General features: G+C 48.4%; 1 protein-coding gene across 2 annotated transcripts in view; it reads right to left on the bottom strand.

Moving 5' to 3' along the window:
* The window catches only part of trh (PAS domain-containing protein trachealess), a 534,047-nt gene that overhangs the window by 396,657 nt on the left and 115,924 nt on the right, over positions 1-21,466 (bottom strand). The window lies entirely within an intron of this gene.

The raw sequence follows: 21,466 nt of genomic DNA, 5'->3' as shown, positions 1-21,466 counted from the left end.
AATATTTTCCCAAAATGTTGGTCTCCTCTAAAAACTTTTTTAGAGCAAGAAGTGCTCTTTTTTGAAGGCCCGCAATTGGCCATGGGCCAAGTATTCTTTTAGAGTGAAAGGTCTTCTGTCTAATATCAACAAATTTGCTTGCAGTACCCTTCTTTGTGGATTGTATTTAGTGCACTCGAGGAGAAGATGATGCACATCTTCGTCTGCATGGCCACAAGAACACTGTGGACTAGAGACACGTTTTATCCTGTACAAGAAGTGTTTAGTGAATGCAGTACCAAGACGCAGGCGGTGTACCAATGTTTCAAATTTTCTGTTGTCTCTTAGATTTTCCGGCATTGTTAAGTTTATACATGGGTCTATAAAGTATAACTCAGAGTTTTTAGTTTGCTGATCAAACCAGGTAGTTTTGCTGAGGCGACAAGAAATCTGTCTCAGGAGCAGACGGACTTCACTACGCAATAGAGGAAGATTGGTTGTCTCCGCGTTATTGTGCGCCCGATTCGCAGCTGCGTCCGCTGCAGTATTTCCAGGAATATTGCAGTGCCCAGGTATCCACTGGAATGCAATTACGTGGTTCATTGCGCTTGCTTTTGTAAGTTCTTTGAGTGTCTCATACAATGGCAAAGTGTTCAAATAATTTTTCTTATTGCTCTGTAGTAATGTGAGAGCGGCTTGCGAATCGCTAAAGATAACCCATTTTTGCGAATGTTCTTTTGATGCTATGAAACGCAAAGCACACAGGAATGCAAACAGTTCTGCCACGGTGGAAGATGTCTCTCGGGATAATTTAAATGTTTGCTCTAGCGCTAAATGTTGAATGACGAATGCTGAAGTCGAGGAATTTTTATGACACGAACCATCTGTATAAACGTGTATGTACTGGGGATATAAGGAGTAAATTTGGAAGAGTGCCAGTTGTTGTGCGGCTACTATGAACATGTCTCTCTTAGATATAATCCCGTCAACCGATAATTCTATTTTAGGACATGTTAACCTCCACGGAGGGTAACAAACATCCCCTTTGTATAATTCACTCTTAAAGGCGAAGCTTAAGCGTCCTCCATCTTTTTATTACGCTTAATCTTTCTGGATTTCCAAGCAATCATAGATTGCCAAACACACCAACACAGCAGCACACGTGCGTGTTAATTGCAGATTGCGTCATTACGAACGTAATATTATGTTGAAGGTGATCAATTTGCCAAGCCACAATGTCGTTTGAAGGCAGAAGGACGAACTTTAGGCAGATCCATGTACTGTACCATCATCATTCCCAAATTAGTAGCACTGCGATAGTTGCAGCTCCCATAGACACTAGCGCCATGTAGGATTTCGTGTACTAAACCTTATGATCTGAGCTCCAACCCGAAGAGCCGCTATTTCTGGCGATGAATTAAACATCAAGCAGTTCTCTAGTTCTATATGGGCGGCAACGCAATCCATTTGACATCGTGCGCGACCTATACGGTGGATCTTGGCTATCTAGACACGGGTCACGATGATGCTCCCGGCGGAGGTAATGATCGCGACGGTTCGCCAGCTCGTTACGACGACGATGATGCATCAGTCGTAGTGATTGATCGAGGCATCGGTTAATGATTTGCAGTAGAGCCTTGATTATCCACATTTGGATTATTATGGTGTTGATGACGGTGACAAGACGATGGTCGTGGCTGTCATTTTAATGATGCTGGCGTCAATGGTACATACAGTGACTGAGTAGGCGATTTATTACTTTAATCTAGTTTTTCATTCCAAAGACATCCAGGCTAGCAGAGATGCCGCAGTGGAAAGGTCCAGATCAACTCTGAACGCCGCACCGCTTCCTCTTTGCACACAGTTGAGCTTTCTACATGTGCCCCGAAATAACATGATGCGGTGCATTAGCATTAACAGCCTACGGGCCCGAAACAACAATGGTCGAGGATATAAGATAATTCGGCGGTTTGCACAGAACAATGAACTTCATGTGCAGTTGTCCCGGATTGCGCTCATTCAGCCGCCACCACCTGTCGAAGGCGGGGATACACTTAAACCTGACCACCATATGTGCATCTATGGTCCGCACCATAGACTCCTGTCGAACTTCATCGGCGCGCAAAGAGAGAGAGAGAGAGATGCAAATGAGAGAAAGGCAGGGAGGTTAACCAGTGTTAAAGCCTCCGGTTTGCTACCCTGTACTAGTGGAAGGGAAAGGGGGAGTGGAGACGGAAAGAAGAGTGGGGACGAAAAGAAAGGCGTGAAAAAAATAGGGGCGGGGGGGGGGCTGATGGGATTAATATAGTCTTTCTAATAGGCCACTGCCGCGTAAAAAGGTCAACACAGCCTTGACCGACTTTCGGTGCGATGACACTTCATGTAGGCGTTCCAAGACTGTCTGTTCTGAAAGTGGCTTGCCGTCAAGGCGTGCCAACACGGCCGCTGGTGACAGCTGGTGTGCGCTGTATCGAGAATAGTGGCAAAGTACGTGTTCTATAGTCTCCTGGCCGCCACAGTGACTGCAAGCCGCGCTCTCGTCCATACCGACTCGGAAAACGAAAGATCTTGCATGAGCGACACCAAGCCACAGTCGGCAAAGTACTGCTGTCTCAGGTTGAGAGAGTCTGGATGGGGGTCGAAGTCGAAGGGACGGGTCCAGTCGGTGTAGACGCGTGTGCTTCAAGCTTGGTGTGTTCCATGAAGTTCCGATGGCTTCATTTGCAAGCACACGAATTTTCATTGCTGCGTTTATCTTTGAGAATGAAACGGAGTTTTGTAAGCCCTCCTCATGTGCAGATCGAACGCGAGAAATTATGGATATACGTACGACATGCATGGTTCATGTTTTATGCCGTAGGGCAAACTTTCGAATAATTAAAGAAAAGTATACGCCGTTCGCGGACTTGGCGAAGAAATAGAGAACAAAGCTGGACTAAGTTGATGCGTATTGCAGAAGCGAGACATAATTAATTATAGCGCTAAAAAGACGTAAGACGAGCACGTGTCCTGCGTTCTTCTCGTTCTTCCGTCTTTTGAGCGCTACAGTTCAATACGTCTCAATTCTGGAGGCCTTAACGACGACGCGAGGGTCACACGTGCCGCATACGCGAACGAGTCTTCGCAGACGTCACGAATTGCGACGGAGAGACACGTCACGCACTATACTTGTGCGCGCGGGCGGAATCCGTGGCGCGGTTTGGCCGCGAGTCAAAACTGAGGCGCAGCGAAACCGACACGTGGTCTTCTGAGCGTGGTAAGCTGCAAGGATGAACGTGTCGGGCTCCAGCATGGAAGACTTCTAATATTAATGACCCTTATGATTCGAACAAAGACTCTCCTGGTTCTCATGCAAATTCTTATAAAGTTATATGTCATGCCAATGAGTACTTATATTAGTAAAATCTTGAGAGCTCGAGTCGAATCAACGTGTTTTGCACAATTTCTCAACATTGGAGTAAGGTAAACGATGAAATATACGCACGTGACACGTTAATCTGTAGCATAAATGGTGTTCAGTGCAATTAAACTATTGGTCATCAGTATTTCTTGCGCTAGCTAGTATACTGAATCCTTCAAGAAACAAGCTTGGCCCTGATCTTTTTCACTGATAAACAATACTATTTGTTTCTCTTGTTTCCTGGCACGAATAAATGCAGTCAGATTCTCGAAGGCCTGTAAGGTAAATGTAAATAAAATTTTAAAAAAATTAGGATTTTTAAACCGGGGGCTACCACGCAAGTGCAACCCAATTCAACGTTACAGTGTTCCTCAAGTGCAGCCAGCGACTAGAGTCCTTCTTTTAGCACTAGGAGAGCATATACTCCAGGGGCGGCTTGCACGAACATCGCACCACCGCACCCGCTCCTGAAAGTGACGACGCCGATCGATACGGTCAGAAAAAGCAATAGTAAAAGAACGAAAGCCCGAAGGAGACAACGGCGCGATCGGACACCCAGGACACGTCGGACTCGGGAAGAGTTCCGTCTGCTGCGACTCGTTGTGTGGTGCACACGATCGTTCTTTCGCACACGCACTCGCAGGAAACCGTATAAACAGCTAGGGCGAGGGCACAAATAAAAATAAATGCGGGACGAACGTGGGGGACGGATGGATGTGGGGAGGAGGATGACTTGACTTGAAGAAAGCAAAGTTTAGCGCGAGAAAGACCAGGGATAAACAAACAAAAACAAGAAAGGCCCAACATATAGCGCAACTCGAGAGAGAATCGTACCGCTGGCTTGCAAGGCGGGCGCTCGGCGTCGTGAGAGAGGTTTGCGAGTCACGTACATACTGCAGCGCGAGCGAGCGACTGGCGGCGGGGTCCAACGCCCACACAAGTGACGGAAAGCGGGTTTTCCGTTATGCCAATGCGACGCGGAGAAAACCGCGCTGAATAGACGCGCTTGTGTGCATCGCGGCTCACTGATCAGTTGAGCGTCGCCGCCAATCGTGAGCAATGTGAGTGACTAAGACAACTTGTTTCGCAGTGGGAATTACTTGGAATGTGTGGATTCGAGTCTGGCACATCGATATGGAATAGGTAGGTCAGCTGTTAAACATTTAGACTCATTCTACTCTTTTGTTCGGGGCATGCGAATCACCGTGACGGACGCGAGGCACGCAGTATCTCATACGTTGTATTATGGAAATTCCGCATGTAACAATACCAATGCACTTAAACAAGTACAGTTCGTACTTTACGACGTACTCTCCGCGTATACGTGGCGGTGTACGGGTTGGGGTCGGGCATGAAATAGATGGTAGCTGGCTCATGCCGTCGTCCAACTCATCCACGCTGAGGACGTTGTTGAAGGGAAGGAATTGTTCTCATCGAGAACGACGAATATGGGATTTATTTACAGTATCTACATGAGAACATTACAGTTCATCAGTCTAGCATGACTGAAAAAGAATCCACACTCAAGAGCCGACAACGGCTGCTTATAAACACTCTGTCCTCCCTAGATCCCTAGGTAAGGGAAAACGGCCGTTCAACCTTCGATCAATTCGGAGCGTCCAAAGTCATCGTAGCCGACCCGCTTTTGAGGGGGAGAGTTTACACACTCACTTCCGCACAGGTTTCACTGACCACACCGAGGTGAGATGGTTTTCGCAGACATGGGTCTTGCCCTGAGCAGGCGCCTCTTGGTCCCCGAGTTGACCCCGCGGGCAGTGGCCGCCGCGTCTGTCCATTGTTAAGAACGGCCAGCTGCAGTGCAAAGTTTGCCAGCCAGCTTCAGCTTCAGCTTCAGCGATGCGTTCGGTGAAGCAGGCTTTGTGCGGAAACCGCCGCCAACCTCTAGCCTCATCGCCGCTGTGACGGAATGAGTTCGGTGGGCCAACTATTGTTCCCAAACTCCCCAACGCGGACCTGATCTGCTACGGGTGCGCGAGTTGCCGCGGGAACGCCGTTTTGCGCTGCTTCCCACGCACCGGCCAAGACGCAAGACAACGCGCTACCCGGAACGGCTCGGAGTTCTACGGGGCCCCTCTGACGTCGGCTCCGGACCTTCGCGCCTGTGTGTATGCGTGTGTGTGTAAACCGTGCCGCAGAGAGGCGGCTAGTATGCGATGACTAAACGAAACGTTCGCATCACCGTGTATCGGGAGAGGACAGAGTGTTTTAAAACCGCTGTTGTGCGGCTGCTCAGGACATTCTCTCTCAAGCAGTCATGTTAGATTGATGTACTTTCTCAAACAGTCATGTTAGACTGATATAGATACTGTAAATAAACCCATATTCCTCGTTCTCGATGAGAAGCAGTCCTTCCCTTCACCAACGTCCTCAGCGTGGATAAGTTGGACGACGGCATGGGCCAGCTACCTTCTAATTCATGCCCGACTCCAATCTTGACAACGGATCACGAGCGATGGGATTGAGCCCCCGATCCTGACAACTGGCTGACAGCGGTGAGATGGACTTTGCGACGTGGTGCTGTGACTGCGGTGAGTGCTTGGTTCTTGCTTTGACTCTCTAGGCTTCATTTTGTGGTTGTTCTGTTTAGAACAGTAGGGAAGCTAGATTGTTGAGTGTTAGCTAGGTTGTGTTTTCCTAGCTAGATTTAGAGAGCAGGATCAAGGCAGTAAAGCAGCAATCATGGAGTTAAGGACACTGCTGAGAGACGAGTTGTTGATTGTTGGTGAGGAACTGGGCCTAGACGTACGCAAGGAAATGCTAAAATCGGAATTACTGAAGCTAATTTCCAATCAGGCCCGTGAGGAAGAAATTGAAATTGGATTGGAACTTCTCAAAAAGAGGGAGAAACGGCAAAGAGAAAGAGAAGAACGGGAGAGAGAGGAACGCGATAAAGATCGCGAGTTAAGAAAAATGCAACTGGAACTTGAAAGCAAACGTTTGGAGTTGTCTCAAGGAAGTGAAGGCGCTCTGCGACGATTAAGTGAGGCAGAATCGTACCGCATGGACAGGCTATTAAAGCCATTTGAGGTCGGGACCGACATAGGCTTGTTCCTAAGCAATTTTGAAAGGACTTGCGAGAAGATGAACTTCGGCCCGAGTACATGGCCGCAGTGGTTGCTGTCTATGTTGCCGTGTGAGGCGGTGGAAGTAATCGCCAGACTGAGTGCACAGGATGCATATGATTATGCAAAAGTTAAGGCTAGTCTCTTGAAGAAATACCGCATTTCAGCCGAAGCTTTTCGGCAAAGGTTTAGGAGCACAGGCAAGAAAGATAGCGAGGGATATCCGGAGTTTGCATATAGCTTAAAGGCCAACCTAGTCGAGTGGCTTAAAAGCGCAAAAGCGTACGACAGCATAGACATGATCATTGAATGCATGTGTCTAGAGCAGTTTTACAAAACCATCCCCAAAGCTGTGAAACTGTGGGTGCAAGACAGAGGGAATGTAAACACTGTGGAAAGGGCGGCTGAATTAGCCGAAGAGTACGCAACCCGTAGAAAGTTGAACGCCGAGGACGGAAACTTGGACGGTCGGAATGGACCGCGGAAACCATTTCCGTTCAAAAGGGGTTCGCAGACTAGACGATCGGAGCCTGTAGACATGGCGGAAAAGCCCGCAGAAAAGAGCGAGGAGAAACTTAACGGAGAAACCGCACAAAAAGAACAGAAAAGAAAATTCGAATCTTTTAGACCAATTCGCTGTTACAAATGCCACAAACTGGGACATATAGCTGTAAACTGCGGGAAGCCTAGCGTAGTTTTCTCCTACATGGAGGAAAAAGACGAGACTATGGTACTTTTAAGTCCATATCTTCACGACCTGCAAGTTAATGGCAAACCATGCCGAGTGCTAAGAGACAGTGCCGCCACGATAGACATTGTCCATCCGTCTTACGTGACGGTAGATGACTTCACCGGAGAAGTAGCATGGATAAAACGGAGAATGTTAAGAGAGATGTGGAAGGAAAGAGGGGAGAGTCCAACAGTGGTTGAATACGTGCTAAATTTGTTGGAACGGCTAAGCGCAACCCAAGAACTAGTCGGAAAGAACATGGGAGTAGCTCAAAAGAACGCCAAATTCTATTACGACAAGAATGCGAGGCTTCGTACGTTTAACGCCGGAGACCGGGTAATGATCCTCAAACCTTCAAGAAAGAACAAGCTTTAAGTTCACTGGGACGGGCCCGTTAAAGTGTTGCACAAACTTTCAGATACTAACTATGCTCTGAAAATGCCTGGTCGCAGGAAGGAAGTGAAGATATATCACTGTAATTTGATGAAGCCGTATGAAGAGCGGAGCGGAGTCGTTAACTATACCATAAAAGAGCAGGATGGCACTAGTACCAAGTTTAAGGAGTATAGGGCGACCTCCAACTCTGAAATCGGCCTAGAAGATGTAGTAGAACACTCGGTAAGCTCGCACGCTCTAAGACCCGAACAGCTAGATGAGCTAAAAGATGTGTTAGGGGAATATCTCGACAGATTCAGCGATCGGCCGGGTAGAACCGAACTAATAACGCATGAAATTGAGCTGACATAAACCGAACCAGTAAGATCAAAGCCTTACAGGGTGTCTCCAAGACAGAGAGAGATTATGGAGGCAGAGATACAGAGCATGCTAGAGTTGGGAGTTATTGAGCCCGCTGAGAGTGACTACACGTCACCGCTAATACTGGTAGAAACCCCTAACAAGGAGCCTCGTCCGTGTGTTGACTACAGGAAGTTAAATGCCATCACTAGGGGTCAGCTGTACCCGATACCCAACATTGAGGAACGAATTGAAAGAGTTAGCGCTGCTAAATACATTTCAACTATAGATCTCGTGCGGGGGTACTGGCAAGTTCCCCTTTCAGAAAGTGCCAGCCGCTATGCCGCATTCATCTCACCTGTAGGCACTTTTCGCCCTCTCGCACTCAGCTTCAGGCTGAAGAACGCGCCGTTTAGCTTCTCTAAGTTAATGGATATTGTCCTAAAAGACTTGCAGGAGTTCGCCTTGCCCTATCTTGATGATGTAGCAATTTTTTCGGACAGCTGGGAACAACACGTATCGCACCTCAAACAGGTGTTCTCACGGTTGAGGGAAGCCGGCTTAACGATGAAATTGGAAAAGTGTAGGTTTGGTTGTTCGCAGGTTACTTATATGGGTCATGTTGTCGGCCAAGGCATGAGACGGCCGGCCGAGCTGAAAATAGCTACGATTGGAGAATTTTCTCAGCCGCGCACGAAAACAGACCTTCGTTCATTTTTGGGACTTGTGGGGTACTATCAACGGTACATTCCGAATTACTCGCAAATGGCAAGTCCATTAACGGACGCCCTCCGAAAGGGAGCACCGAGTAGCGTACACTGGGATAAGGACAAAGAGAACGCTTTCCAAAGTTTGAAAACGCTATTGGTTTCTCGTCCTGTGCTTCGCGCGCCAGACTACACAAAGGAATTGATAGTTCAATGCGACGCAAGCGACAAAGCTATTAGCGTGGTACTTAGTCAGGTCGGTGACGATAACGAGGAGCATCCTATCCTCTATGCCAGCCGTAAACTAAATGTAAGAGAGGAAGCCCACAGCGCTTCAGAGAAGAAATGCGCTTGTTTGGTTTGGGCCGCCCAGAAGTTGTCGTGTTACTTGTACGGAGCGAAGTTCATCTTTGAGACCGGCCACTGTCCTCTGACGTGGCTCAGTCAAATGTCACACAAAAATGGCCGTTTGCTCCGATGGAGCCTCACCCTCCAAGAATACAACTTCTCCGTTAGATATAAGAAGGGAAAGTTGCATAGCAATGCGGATGGTTTGAGCAGGCTAATTTGAATTCTGCGTTTGAGGGTTCCGCCTGAATTTTAGGGTTACTAGTGTTATTTTTATTAAGCCAAGAAGATCCCCTTTCATTTAGCAGGATTCCCTCCATGATTGCTGAATTTGTCAGCACAAAATTGCTTCAGAAATTGGCATAGCGAAATGTAGGATTTTTTGTTTCTGCACTTAGGTTTTTTTTTTTTTGAAGCCTAGCGGGTCTAAAGTGAGAGCCAAGGTACGTCATCTCGGCGCAGAGCCGTGTTGTGGGGTTCATTTTGCAGTTGCCTGTCCTTGTTGGATGATTTGGGGCGGTGACATCATTGCACAAGTGGTTACTGCGAGCCAAGAAATCACCCCCTGGCCACCAGCCGTTCTCTTCCTGCCGAGCGGTTATCTGCGCTAGACAGTCGAGATTTTCCGGGCCATGGAGGCGCTGTTAAGAACGGCCAGCTGCAGTGCAAGTTTGCCACCCAGTTGCGACTGGGGAAGCAACATCTCGGGAGCATCGCCGCCAACCCCTAGCCACAGCGTGACTAAATCGACTTTGTGCCGGGAAACAAAACGCGCATCCCCCACTCTCCGTCGCTTCAGCGATGCGTTCGGTGAAGCAGGCTTTGTGCGGAAACCGCCGCCAACCTCTAGCCTCATCGCCGTTGTGACGGAATGAGTTCGGCGGGCCAACTATTGTTCCCAAACTCCCCAACGCGGACCTGATCTGCTACGGGTGCGCGAGTTGCCGCGGGAGCGCCGTTTTGCGCTGCTTCCCACACACCAGCCAAGACGCAAGACAACGCGCTACCCGGAACGGCTCCGAGTTCTACGGAGCCCTTCTGACGTCGGCTCCGGACCTTCGCAACTGGGTGTATGCGTGTGTGCGTGTGTGTGTGTAAACCGTGCCGCAGAGAGGCGGCTAGTTTGCGATGACTAAACGAACGTTCGCATCACCTTGTATCGGGAGAGGACCGAGTGTTTAAAAACCGCTGTTCTGCGGCTGCTCAGGGCATTCTCTCTCAAGCAGTCATGTTAGACTGATGTACTTTCTCAAACAGACATGTTAGATTGATATAAACACTATAAATAAACCCATATTCCTCGTTCTCGATGAGAAGCAGGCCTTCCCTTCATCAACGTCGTCAGCGTGGATAAGTTGGACGACGGCATGGGCCAGCTACCTTCTAATTCATGCCCGACTCCAATCTTGACAACGGATCACGAGCAATGGGATTGAGCCCCCAATCCTGACACCATTTACTGACGACTTCTAAGGCCCGTGAGACGGCGCCGCAAAACCTCTTCTTCCAGGAGTTCCCCCGTTCCAAACAAACCATGACGGTAACAGCCAATCCACTAACAATACTAGGTCGCCGACCGCGTCTTTACATATCGGCGCCAACGAGTTGGGGACGCGGCGCATTGTCGTCCTTACAAAGCGAGTCGCCGCAGCGGGCTAGGAGGGTTCCAAGGTCGCTTCTCCTCTCGATCGCCAGCCCCGCAGCTGCGGCTGGCTGGGAAAATTTTGTAGGTCGATACCCCTGCAGGCCGATCGTAACAGCGGTGTACTTCGCCACAGGCGATTATAGTGACGTGGAACTCGCACCTACGCCTGCGCGTTCGTGCAAAGTGCGGCTAAAACGGGCACCTACTGCGTAAACCACGTGGTTTGTGTGGTTGAATGCGTTTATTTCGCATTGTTGATTCATGCTCCTCTGTTTTAATTTCCATACCTCCTTTCGTCTGTGCCCCCCTCTCCCTGCCGCCCAAATTACGCGTAGCAGGTCGCGGCCTTTCTCGCAAGACCGACCTTTCCATTCTTACCACTAGAGCTTCTAACTCTCTCTCTCTCTCGCTCGCTCAAAAAGAACTTTATAAAACCTACCGTTGCCTGGGGACGAAAAGTTCATCTGCGGAAGCACTGCGACTTCCATATTTTAACTCGTACTGCGAGATAGAAAGAAGCGAGGGAAACGTCCTGCCAACAAAGAAAGTTCGCGCTCCTTAATGACTGGAGGGAGGCACAAAAACAAAGGGTGGCGCCGCTGATTGTTGACTCAACCATAAAACATTGCTATCGCAGAGAGCACAGCTCCGACCCTCGTGCGCGAGCGACACGTCTCTCGATTCGCCATACTCGGCTGCTTATAACACTAATTTATCGCCCACGGCACAAACAACACACGGGGGCGAGACGCCGTTTTCTCCATCGTTGTCCGCACGCGGCGCCACGTAGGTGTGCGCTCCCGGTCGTTCTTCTAGAGCGGCTACAGCTCTCATCGCCCTAGGCAGCAAAAAAAAAAAAAAAAAAAAAAAGGACAAAGAGAGGGACAGAGTCAAGGAGGAAGGGTAAGCGGCGGGTGAGAAAAAGAACGCCGCGAGGACGGCCACAAATTTCCCGGCAGCGCCGTCACCAAACACAATAGCAGGGGACACGACGGGACCTTTTGTTTTCCAAAGCCATAGAGTCCGAAAGCGAGACGACAGATACCCTTTCTCCTCATCGCAACTCTCTCCCACACGTCTTCCTTCTTCACCTCTCTTTCCTTTAAAAAAATATTTATATTGTTTTCGCCCAACCTCCTTTCTCATTGGAGGCGTTGTTCGTCCACATTCATTGTCTCCGGCCCCGGCATGCAGCGAGCTGTGCAGAGTGGCGGACGCGCGAACCTGTAGAGTGTCACCGGACGTGCCGAGCGAACACCGCGCACGGACCGACTCTGCGCCGAACTGAGGCGCCTCTCTTTGTTGAAGCTTTTTATCTGCGAAGCCAGAAGCGTAGCTGAGAGTCCGCTGCTTTTGGTGGTTCTAGTGGTCAAGCTCGCAGCCGCAGGCACGGCCACATTACGGGCTCAGTGCGCCGAGGTCGTAGTCGTCGTCATCGTCTTCGGGCGACTCTTCACTTAGCGCGCAGAGTGCTGCTTCTCGTAACGCCCGGCAGCCCCTGGGGAAGGAGAGCTCGTGAAAGGAATCTGAGAGGAAGAAGGCAGCCAGAGGGGCTTTGTGGCTACACCCTCACCGCTTTGCGCTTAACACTTTGAGAGAGATACGGTGCCTGGAGTGGATACCATGGAGGCCCGCAGCTTACAAGTAGCAAGTTAGGTGGAGGACGGAGGTGGGGAAGAGTCAAGAGGGGTCGGCGAAGTGTGGGTCTAGTGACTGACTCGCTACGTTGGCCGAGTCCGAGGTCATTAAGGAACGAGTGGTAAAGGAACAAAAAAACAAAAAAAACTCGAGATAAATTCGCCATGAGAAAAAAAAAGAACAATTAGGTGCGGCGCGGGGATTAGAGCAGCGAACCCCACTTTCCCTTCCCAGGCGCAGTGAGCCCGCTTGCCGCGACTGGAAGCCCCACCTCCTCCCCCTCTACCCTTTCAGCTTCGAGCTTTCGCTTACCCGGCGCGAGAGATAAGGTGATTGTTGGAGAGATGGACGCGCAATGTTTGTGGGCTCCGGAGCACAAAGCGGTCGTTATGAATGGCGAGCTGGTCGCTGGCTCGATTCCCTGCCGCCTGCAGCCGAATTTCAATGAGGGTTTAAAGGCAACAACTCTCGTTTTAGATGAATAAGGTACACGTTGAAGGACCGCAGATGGTAAAACTTCAACCAGAGCCCTTCACTATACCCTCGCAGAAGCTACTATAAAGATTGTATACGTTGTCTTTCTGGCCTTGGCCGCCTGGAATGGTACCTTGAACACTACAATATTTATCCGAATTGCATGGCTGGTTTCCGACGTGACCGCTCTTCCATCGACAATGTAGTTGATCTCGTTTAATATTTCCAGCATGAAAGATCCCGTAAGCGTTTATCTGCAGCTTTATTCTTAGATGTGAAAGGGGCATACGATAACGTATTACATGAGACCATTCTCGATGCTCTTGCGACGGTTGACCTAGGTGGTCGAGTCTTTTTGTGGATTGAAAGTTGCCTATCTGCAAGATCATTCTATGTGTTAACTGAAGATGGCCCAACTACGCAACGCTATACCACCAGGGGCGTTCCTCAAGGCGGTGCTCTCAGCCCGACGTTATTCAACCTCGCTCTTGTTGGACTTGCTGAATACTTGCCAACTACCATCAAAATTTCAATATACGCAGACGACATTTGTGTCTGGACTTCGGCAGTCACACGTCCTCAGATACGTGCGCGGCTTCAAAGAGCAGCTACTTTGACAGCGAGCTACTTGTATAAAGAAGGTCTCAGCATATCACCAGAAAAATGCGCACATTTACTCGCAAACCAATGACGCCTTATGTCATCTCAATCAATGGGCGGACAGTTTCCTATGTCAGAACCCACAGATTTCTTGGCGTAATTATTGAACGAGACCTCTGTTGGAGCCCGCACGTGGCCTACATGAAACGGCGCCTGACAGCAACTTCCGAGTTGTTTAAATACTTGACAGGAAAGACATGGGGGGTGTCAGTATAGACGTAATGCTGAAACTCTACAGAGCTATCTCTCTCTCTCTCTCGGTTTTTCAAGATATAGTCTACCTGTACTGAACAACACCTGCAAGACAAATATTCGTGTTCTGCAGGCAACACAAGCTCAAGCGCTCAGAGTTTGCCTTGGTTTGCCCAGATGCACGTCAACAGAGGAAACAATTGCGATTGCTCGGGACCATCCAATGCGAACTCAAATTACAGTGGAAGCCCTGAGAACGCACATGAGACATTTTGCACGTGCCCCCTATCACCACTTTGCAACACTACCTTCAGACAGGCACCAAGCATCATTCTCTAAAGCTATCGTCAAGTACAACGACAAACTTCCCGCGGGCTTCACCGCTGCATCTAAACCATCGACACCCCTTTGGTGTCTTATCAGCCCCGCAGTCCATCTAAGTGTACCACGAATCGGGAAAAAGTATGAGCTGTCGTCCCCTGTGCCGAAACAACTGTCTCTGCTTTTTCTGCACGGGAGGTATACGCGGACAGTGTACATATTTATACTGATGGTTCCACAAACATCCAGTGTTCGTCCGGTGCTGTGGTTGTCCCAGCAATAGCTATTACCATCAGCTTTAGGACTGACCACCCAACGACTTCGACATCTGCGGAACTAGCTGCTCTTCGCGCTGCACTTTGTTTCGTCAATCGGGAACCACCTCGACAATGGTCAATCTTCAGTGACTCAAAGGGAGCCCTACAATCTGTGCTATCAGCTCTGCGTCGCGGGCCACGCGAAGAGCTCGTATTCGATATTAGATGCCTACTCCATACTTTACATGAGAGAGGACACCACGTGACGTTTCAGTGGCTGCCAAGCCACTGCGGCGTCATAGGAAACGAAGACGCCGATAATGCCGCTCGGGCAGCTCTTGAAGACACAGAAGAAGAGGCCATACCACTTTCACGGTCCGACGCAGTCAGCAGACTTCGAGTGCTTGCACAGGAGATCACGCTCTCTCTGTGGCGCCCACCAAGCAGCCAGACCAACCGGAGCAATCGTCAATACGACCTGCCCTCTTTGACGCATCTCTTTATGACAACTGGACTCCGCCGAAGAGAGGCCACTCTGCCTTATCGCTTATTGCTAGGGGGTGGCCTTCCCGAAATCTTACTAATTTCGCATTGGAATGGCCGACAACGCTCTCTGCAATGCCTGTTTTTGCGAGGAGACGCTAGAACACATTCTGTGCGACTGTCCTGAATATAATGCTCAGAGACAGTCCCTGGCGTCCGTTCTAGCGCACCTTGACAATAGACTATTGTCAGTTGCAACTATTTTCACATATCGCCGACAGAAGAGATCGCAGCTGAAGGCGACGAAGGGACTACCTCGGTTTATGAAAGAGACAGGCTTGGACAAGCGGCTGTGGCAGTGATGTCACGTACCGCGCAAGAGTCATCATCATCATCAGCCTGGTTACGCCCACTGCAGGGCAAAGGCCTCTCCCATACTTCTCCAACAACCCCGGTCATGCACTAATTGTGGCCATGCCATGCCTGCGAACTTCTTAATCTCATCCGCCCACCTAACTTTCTGCCGCCCCCTGCTACGCTTCCCTTCCCTTGGGATGCAGTCCGTAACCCTTAATGACCATCGGTTATCTTCCCTTCTCATTACATGTCCTGCCCATGTCCATTTCTTTTTTTTTTTTTGATTTCAACTAAGATGTCATTAACTCGCGTTTGTTCCCTCACCCAATCTGCTCTTTTCTTATCCCTTAACGTTACACCTATCATTATTCTTTCCATAGCTCGTTGCGTCGTCCTCAATTTGAGTAGAACCCTTTTCGTAAGCCTCCAGGTTTCTGCCCCGTAGGTGAGTACTGGTAAGACACAGCTATTATATACTTTTCTCTTGAGGGATAATGGCAACCTGCTGTTCATGATCTGAGAATGCCTGCCAAACGCACCCCAGCACATTCTTATTCTTCTTATTATTTCCGTCTCACGATCCGGATCCGCCGTCACTACCTGCCCTAAGTAGATGTATTCCCTTACGACTTCCAGTGCCCCGCTGCCTATTGTAAATTGCTGTTCTCTTCCGAGACTGTTAAGCATTACTTTAGTTTTCTGCAGATTAATTTTTAGACCCATTCTTCTGCTTTGCCTCTCCAGGTCAGTGAGCATGCATTGCAATTGGTCCCCTGAGTTACTAAGCAAGGCAATATCATCAGCGAATCGCAAGTTACTAAGGTATTCTCGATTAACATTTATCCCCAATTCTTCCCAATCTAGGTCTCTGAATACCCCCTGTAAACACGCTGTGAATAGCATTGGAGATATCGTATCTCCCTGCCTGACGCCTTTCTTTATTGGGATTTTGTTGCTTGCTTTATGGAGGACTACGGTGGCTGTGGAGCCGCTATAGATATCTTTCAGTATTTTTACATACGGCTCGTCTACACCCTGATTCCGCAATGCCTCCATGACTGCTGAGGTTTCGACAGAATCAAAGGCTTTCTCGTAATCAATGAAAGCTATATATAAGGGTTGGTTATATTCCGCACATTTCTCTATCACCTGATTGATAGTGTGAATATGATCTATTGTTGAGTAGCCTTTACGGAATCCTGCCTGGTCCTTTACTTGACAGAAGTCTAAGGTGTTCCTGATTCTATTAGCGATTACCTTAGTAAATAGTTTGTAGGCAACGGACAGTAAGCTGATCGGTCTATAATTTTTCAAGTCTTTGGCGTCCCCTTTCTTATGGATTAGGATTATGATAGCATTCTTCCAAGATTCCGGTACGCTCGAGGTCATGAGGCATTGCGTATACAGGGTGGCCAGTTTCTCTAGAACAATCTGTCCACCATGCTTCAACAAATATGTTGTTACCTGATCCTCCCCAGCTGCCTTCCCCCTTTACATATCTCCCAAAGCTTTCTTTACTTCTTCCGGCGTTACCTTTGGGATTTCGAATTCCTCTAGACTATTTTCTCTTCCATTATCGTCGTGGGTGCCACTGGTACTGTGTAAATCTCTATAGAACTCCTCAGCCACTTGAACTATCTCATCCATATTAGTAATGATATTGCCGGCTTTGTCTCTTAACGCATACATCTGATTCCTGCCAATTCCCAGTTTCTTCTTCACTGTTTTTAGGCTTCCTCCGTTCCTTAGAGCATGTTCAATTCTATCCATATTATACTTCCTTATGTCAGCTGTCTTACGTTTGTTGATTAACTTTGAAAGTTCTGCCAGTTGTATTTTTGCTGTAGGATTAGAGGCTTTCATACATTGGCGTTTCTCAATCAGATCTTTCGTGTCATGCGACAGCTTACTGGTATCCTGTCTAACGAAGTTACCACCAACTTCTATTTCACACTCATTAATGATGCCCATAAGATTGTCGTTCATTGCTTCAACACTAAGGTCTTTTTCCTGAGTTAAAGCCGAATACCTGTTCTGTATCTTGGTCCGGAAATCCTCTATTTTCCCTCTAGCCGTTAACTCATTGATCAGCTTCTTATGTACCAGTTTCTTCCATTCCCTCCTCAAGCCTAGGCTAATTCGAGTTCTTACCATCCTATGGTCACTGCAGCGCACCTTGCCGAGCACGTCCACATCTTGTATGATGCCAGGGTTAGCGCAGAGTATGAAGTCTATTTCATTTCTAGTCTCGCCGTTCGGGCTCCTCCACGTCCACTTTCGGCTATCCCGCTTGCGGAAGAAGGTATTCATTATCCTCATATTATTCTGTTCAGCAAACTCTACTAATAACTCACCCCTGCTATTCCTAGTGCCTATGCCATATTCCCCCAGTGCCTTGTCTCCAGCCTGCTTCTTGCCTACCTTGGCATTAAAGTCGCCCATTAGTATAGTGTATTTAGTTTTCACTCTACCCATCGCCGATTCCACGCCTTCATAGAAGCTTTCGACTTCCTGGTCATCATGACTGGATGTAGGGGCGTAGACCTGTACAATCTTCATTTTGTACCTCTTATTAAGTTTCACAGCAAGACCTGCCACCCTCTCGTTAATGCTATAGAATTCCTGTATGTTACCAGCTATATTCTTATTAATCAGGAATCCGACTCCTAGTTCTCTTCTCTCCGCTAAGCCCCGGTAGCACAGGACGTGCCCGCTTTTTAGCACTGTATAGGCTTCTTTTGGCCTCCTAACTTCACTGAGCCCTATTATATCCCATTTACTGCCTTCTAGTTCCTTCAATAGCACTTCTAGACTCGCCTCACTAGATAACGTTCTAGCGTTAAACGTTGCCAGGTTCATATTCCAATGGCGGCCTCTCCGCGCAAGAGTGACGGACTGCAACTGACGATGTGTGGGCTGTGTTATGTGCTCTCTCTCTCTCTCCTCCCCATCTTTCATGCCCCCCTATCCCGCTCCCATGTGTAGGGTAACAAACCGGTTAAGCTAAACTGGTTAACATCCCTGCCTTTCCTTCTCCACTTATTCCTTCTTTCTTTCCTTCCTTCCTTCCTTCCTTCCTTCCTTCCTTCCTTCCTTCCTTGTCTTTCTGCTGACTTTTTGTAGCATTCAACAAACTTTCTGGCTCACTGAGATGTAACTCAGAGAGAGATAGCAAGAAGAGCAAAGCCAGGTAGGTCAAACAGACGAGCGTCCGATTTGCTGCCCTACACTGGGAGTAAGGGAAAAGGGGGTAGAAAGAGGAAGAATTACATCTCAGAGACTGAGAAAGTCTTTTGAAAGCTGCAAAAAGTCAGCAGAAAGACAACGTAATCTTTATAACGACTTCTGTGAGAACAAAGAAAAACTGCGCAAAAAAGAACAAGACAGAGAAAGAACCACACGACACAGGCGTAATGTCATACAAACTAGCCCCTCACCGCACGCTTCTAGACTTCTGTGAGAGTATAGTGAAGGGCTCTGGATGAAGTTTTACCCTCTGCGGTCCTTCAACGTGTACCTCATTAATCTAAGTGCACGAGAGTTGTTGCCTTCAAACCTTAATCGAAATTCGACTGCCGGCGGCAGGGAATCAAGCCAGCGACCAGCTCGCCATTCGTGACGACCACTCTGTGCTCCGGAGCCCTCAAACATTGCACGTCCATCTCTTTCCAACAATCACCTTATCTCTCTCGCCGGGGAAGCGATAGTTCGAAGCTAAAAAAAAGGGGGGGGGGAAATCACTGCATTATGCAAAGCCTGCTGTGTTCTTTCTTGTGTCGCACTGTTTTCACAACTATGTAATACAAACATGCCCAACGTATGGTCCTCTCAAAGCCAACTTGTTTCTTTTGGAGGCTCAATTAAATAAACAAATCAACTGCTGACCTTATATGTGTTGTTATGATCGACCTGTCAGGTGTGAGAAGCATTCAAACGGGCTTCCCCACGTCAACATAATTGCCCTAATCTCTGAATCGACGCCGCCTCGTTCTGCGCGGGCTGACACAAAAGAATATCAGCAGAAGCCGAACGTCACGACGACGTCACGCTTCTACCCGAGCTGAGCATAGAAGGAGAAACCGGAGGTCAAAACGACACGCTTTTCTTCGAGCTGACACAAAAGGATAGAGGCAGAAACCAAAGGTCAAGACGACGTCACATTTTTACACGAGCTGACATGTGCACGAAGGACGGGTAAAAGGGAAAGACAGGCTCCGGAGGAAGACGGCGACGACGCAGGGCCTACCCGTGGTTATTTAAGGCCGTGCTGGCCCACGTGTTAATGAGACCGCTCGAGAGCCAGATTAGAGTCACATCCGTGTACAAATTAAGTGAATACTACAACTTTTTCTACTTTTTTTCATCCTCACTCTACCCGGCTTCGTCGTCGTTTCCTGATTCCTGCGGTAAAGGCCTACCTCACCCGGTCGAGATTCTATCTGTGTCAAATGAAATTGGAGCGGCAATTCGGACGTACGGATAAAAAAGACTTCACTTGAGACAATATATTCCCTCGGGCGCGACGCTAGAGAAAAATGTTAGGTTAAGCTGAATCTGGGGGTATAGATGGGTGCACTTCTAAAATAGTAGAGAGGTAAGTCTTATCGCGAGCAGAACATTAGCGTGATTGGAAGGAAGAACGAAAGACAGGTACCGACCCCGCCTCCATCTTCTTGCACTAAGAACCCACGGCGTCCTGCATTTCGTTTTTTTTTCTTTTTTTCTACCATATAAGTTAAAAATGAAGGTTGGCGTATCTCATTTGCAAGGACACAAAATTAAGCTCAGTCGACAACCTTTGTGGCCTTCTTTCGTGCGCGATAAGGGCCAGATATAAATGCGAAGAATGCAGCGAAATCTCTGACGTCAATATGATGTCAAGTGCGTTTTGAGGCTCGCGCGCGTAATTAAAAAAATACGCGTGTCATCCATTTTCTGAAATAATAATAAACCCTTTTCCTTCAAGGAAATGCAGAACTGGATTTGAAGGAGTAATGTAAATTATTTTAACACTTCTATTTCACATCCACCTAACATCTAGGTTCTTAAGACGCTGTGGATCTGCAGTGCTAGGCAAAAAAAGCACACGAATGTCCGCACGTAGAAACTTACATCACATCTTGCACATCCTTACATTGTATAGGCTTCTCAGTAAATCCGCAGAGTGTTCACAGAATGTTCAAAGCGTACAATTATCCTCCCGCACAGAATGACCCGAGGTGCGTTCTCACGACCACCTCAAGAGACGTGTATCCAACCAGACAGGAACGGTGCAGTGTTCAAAGGAAAACAATCATCAAGATGAACGAAACACGAAAGACGGCGTGTACCTTCCGTACAGAAACGGGCTCTCTTCGGACGGACGCAAGCGCTTCCGATCATGTTAACAAGGGAGCAGACACATTCATGGCAGCCCTGAGATGCGGCATCCGGCCATGTGTGTGTGTGTGTGTGTGTGTGTGTGTGTGTGTGTGTGTGTGTGTGTGTGTGTGTGTGTGTGTGTGTGTGTGTGTGTGTGTGTGTGTGTGTGTGTGTGTGTGTGTGTGTGTGTGTGTGTGTGAGAGAGAGAGAGAGAGAGAGAGAGAGAGAGAGAGAGAGAGAGAGAGAGAGAGAGAGAGAGAGAGAGAGAGAGAGAGAGAGAGAGAGAGAGAGAGAGAGAGAGAGAGAGAGAGAGAGACCGGTTTCCCAGCGCTTATACAAGCACAGACTCCACGGGTTCCTCAACAAACCCACGCGAGGAGTACACTTACCCTGGCGTATACGAAACAGCAGCATGCTGTACTCCGGCGGTTCTTGCATTTTGTATTACACTGCCTCCACACCGACGTTGTGTACACTGTAGACAGCCTGGCTGATTACACCGGTGCTACAGTATGGAGAGGGCAGAGACGGCAGAACTTTCTTTCACTCAGATATTTCGATCCGGGAGCCTGAATTCTTTTCGTATACTCCTCCCTAGCTATCTCCATTTAGCATTTCTTCTTATTTTTTCCCGTCTTGTTACTGTAGTCTTTCATCTCGCCCATAGAGTTCCAAACGAAGTGCGCTCTGTACAATACTAGCTGGGAGGAGCCATACGGTATCCGCTACGCCGCCTCCAGCGAGATTTGATTTCGAAGGAGCGTGACTTCCATACGGGGCGGCGGCGCGCGCGAGCGCTCGCCGTAAAAAAAAGAAGCAGCGTGACTACGCTACGCGAACATCAGAAACAGCCGGGTAGACGGCCTGGTTCTTTCGGTGTCATGGAAGTGACCAACCAAGAGAAGAAGCGTGTATCTCAACAGTGCTGCTAATTGTGAAGCAGGGAAGCAGTAGACTAGCACTATAGTTTTAGCGACTTAAGCCTTAACGAGTAGGTAAGACGAAAGCATTCGGCTCGAAATCTAAACTTGGAACTCGACTGGAAGGGCGTATTTCCAACAAAACATTTACCTTAATTAAGTCTGCAGAAGTAAGT

This window comes from Dermacentor variabilis, chromosome 7 (assembly GCF_050947875.1).
Source record: "Dermacentor variabilis isolate Ectoservices chromosome 7, ASM5094787v1, whole genome shotgun sequence".
Lineage (NCBI taxonomy): Eukaryota > Metazoa > Arthropoda > Arachnida > Ixodida > Ixodidae > Dermacentor > Dermacentor variabilis.
Note: the sequence above shows the minus strand (reverse complement) of the source record. Positions and strands in the feature narration are given on the sequence as shown.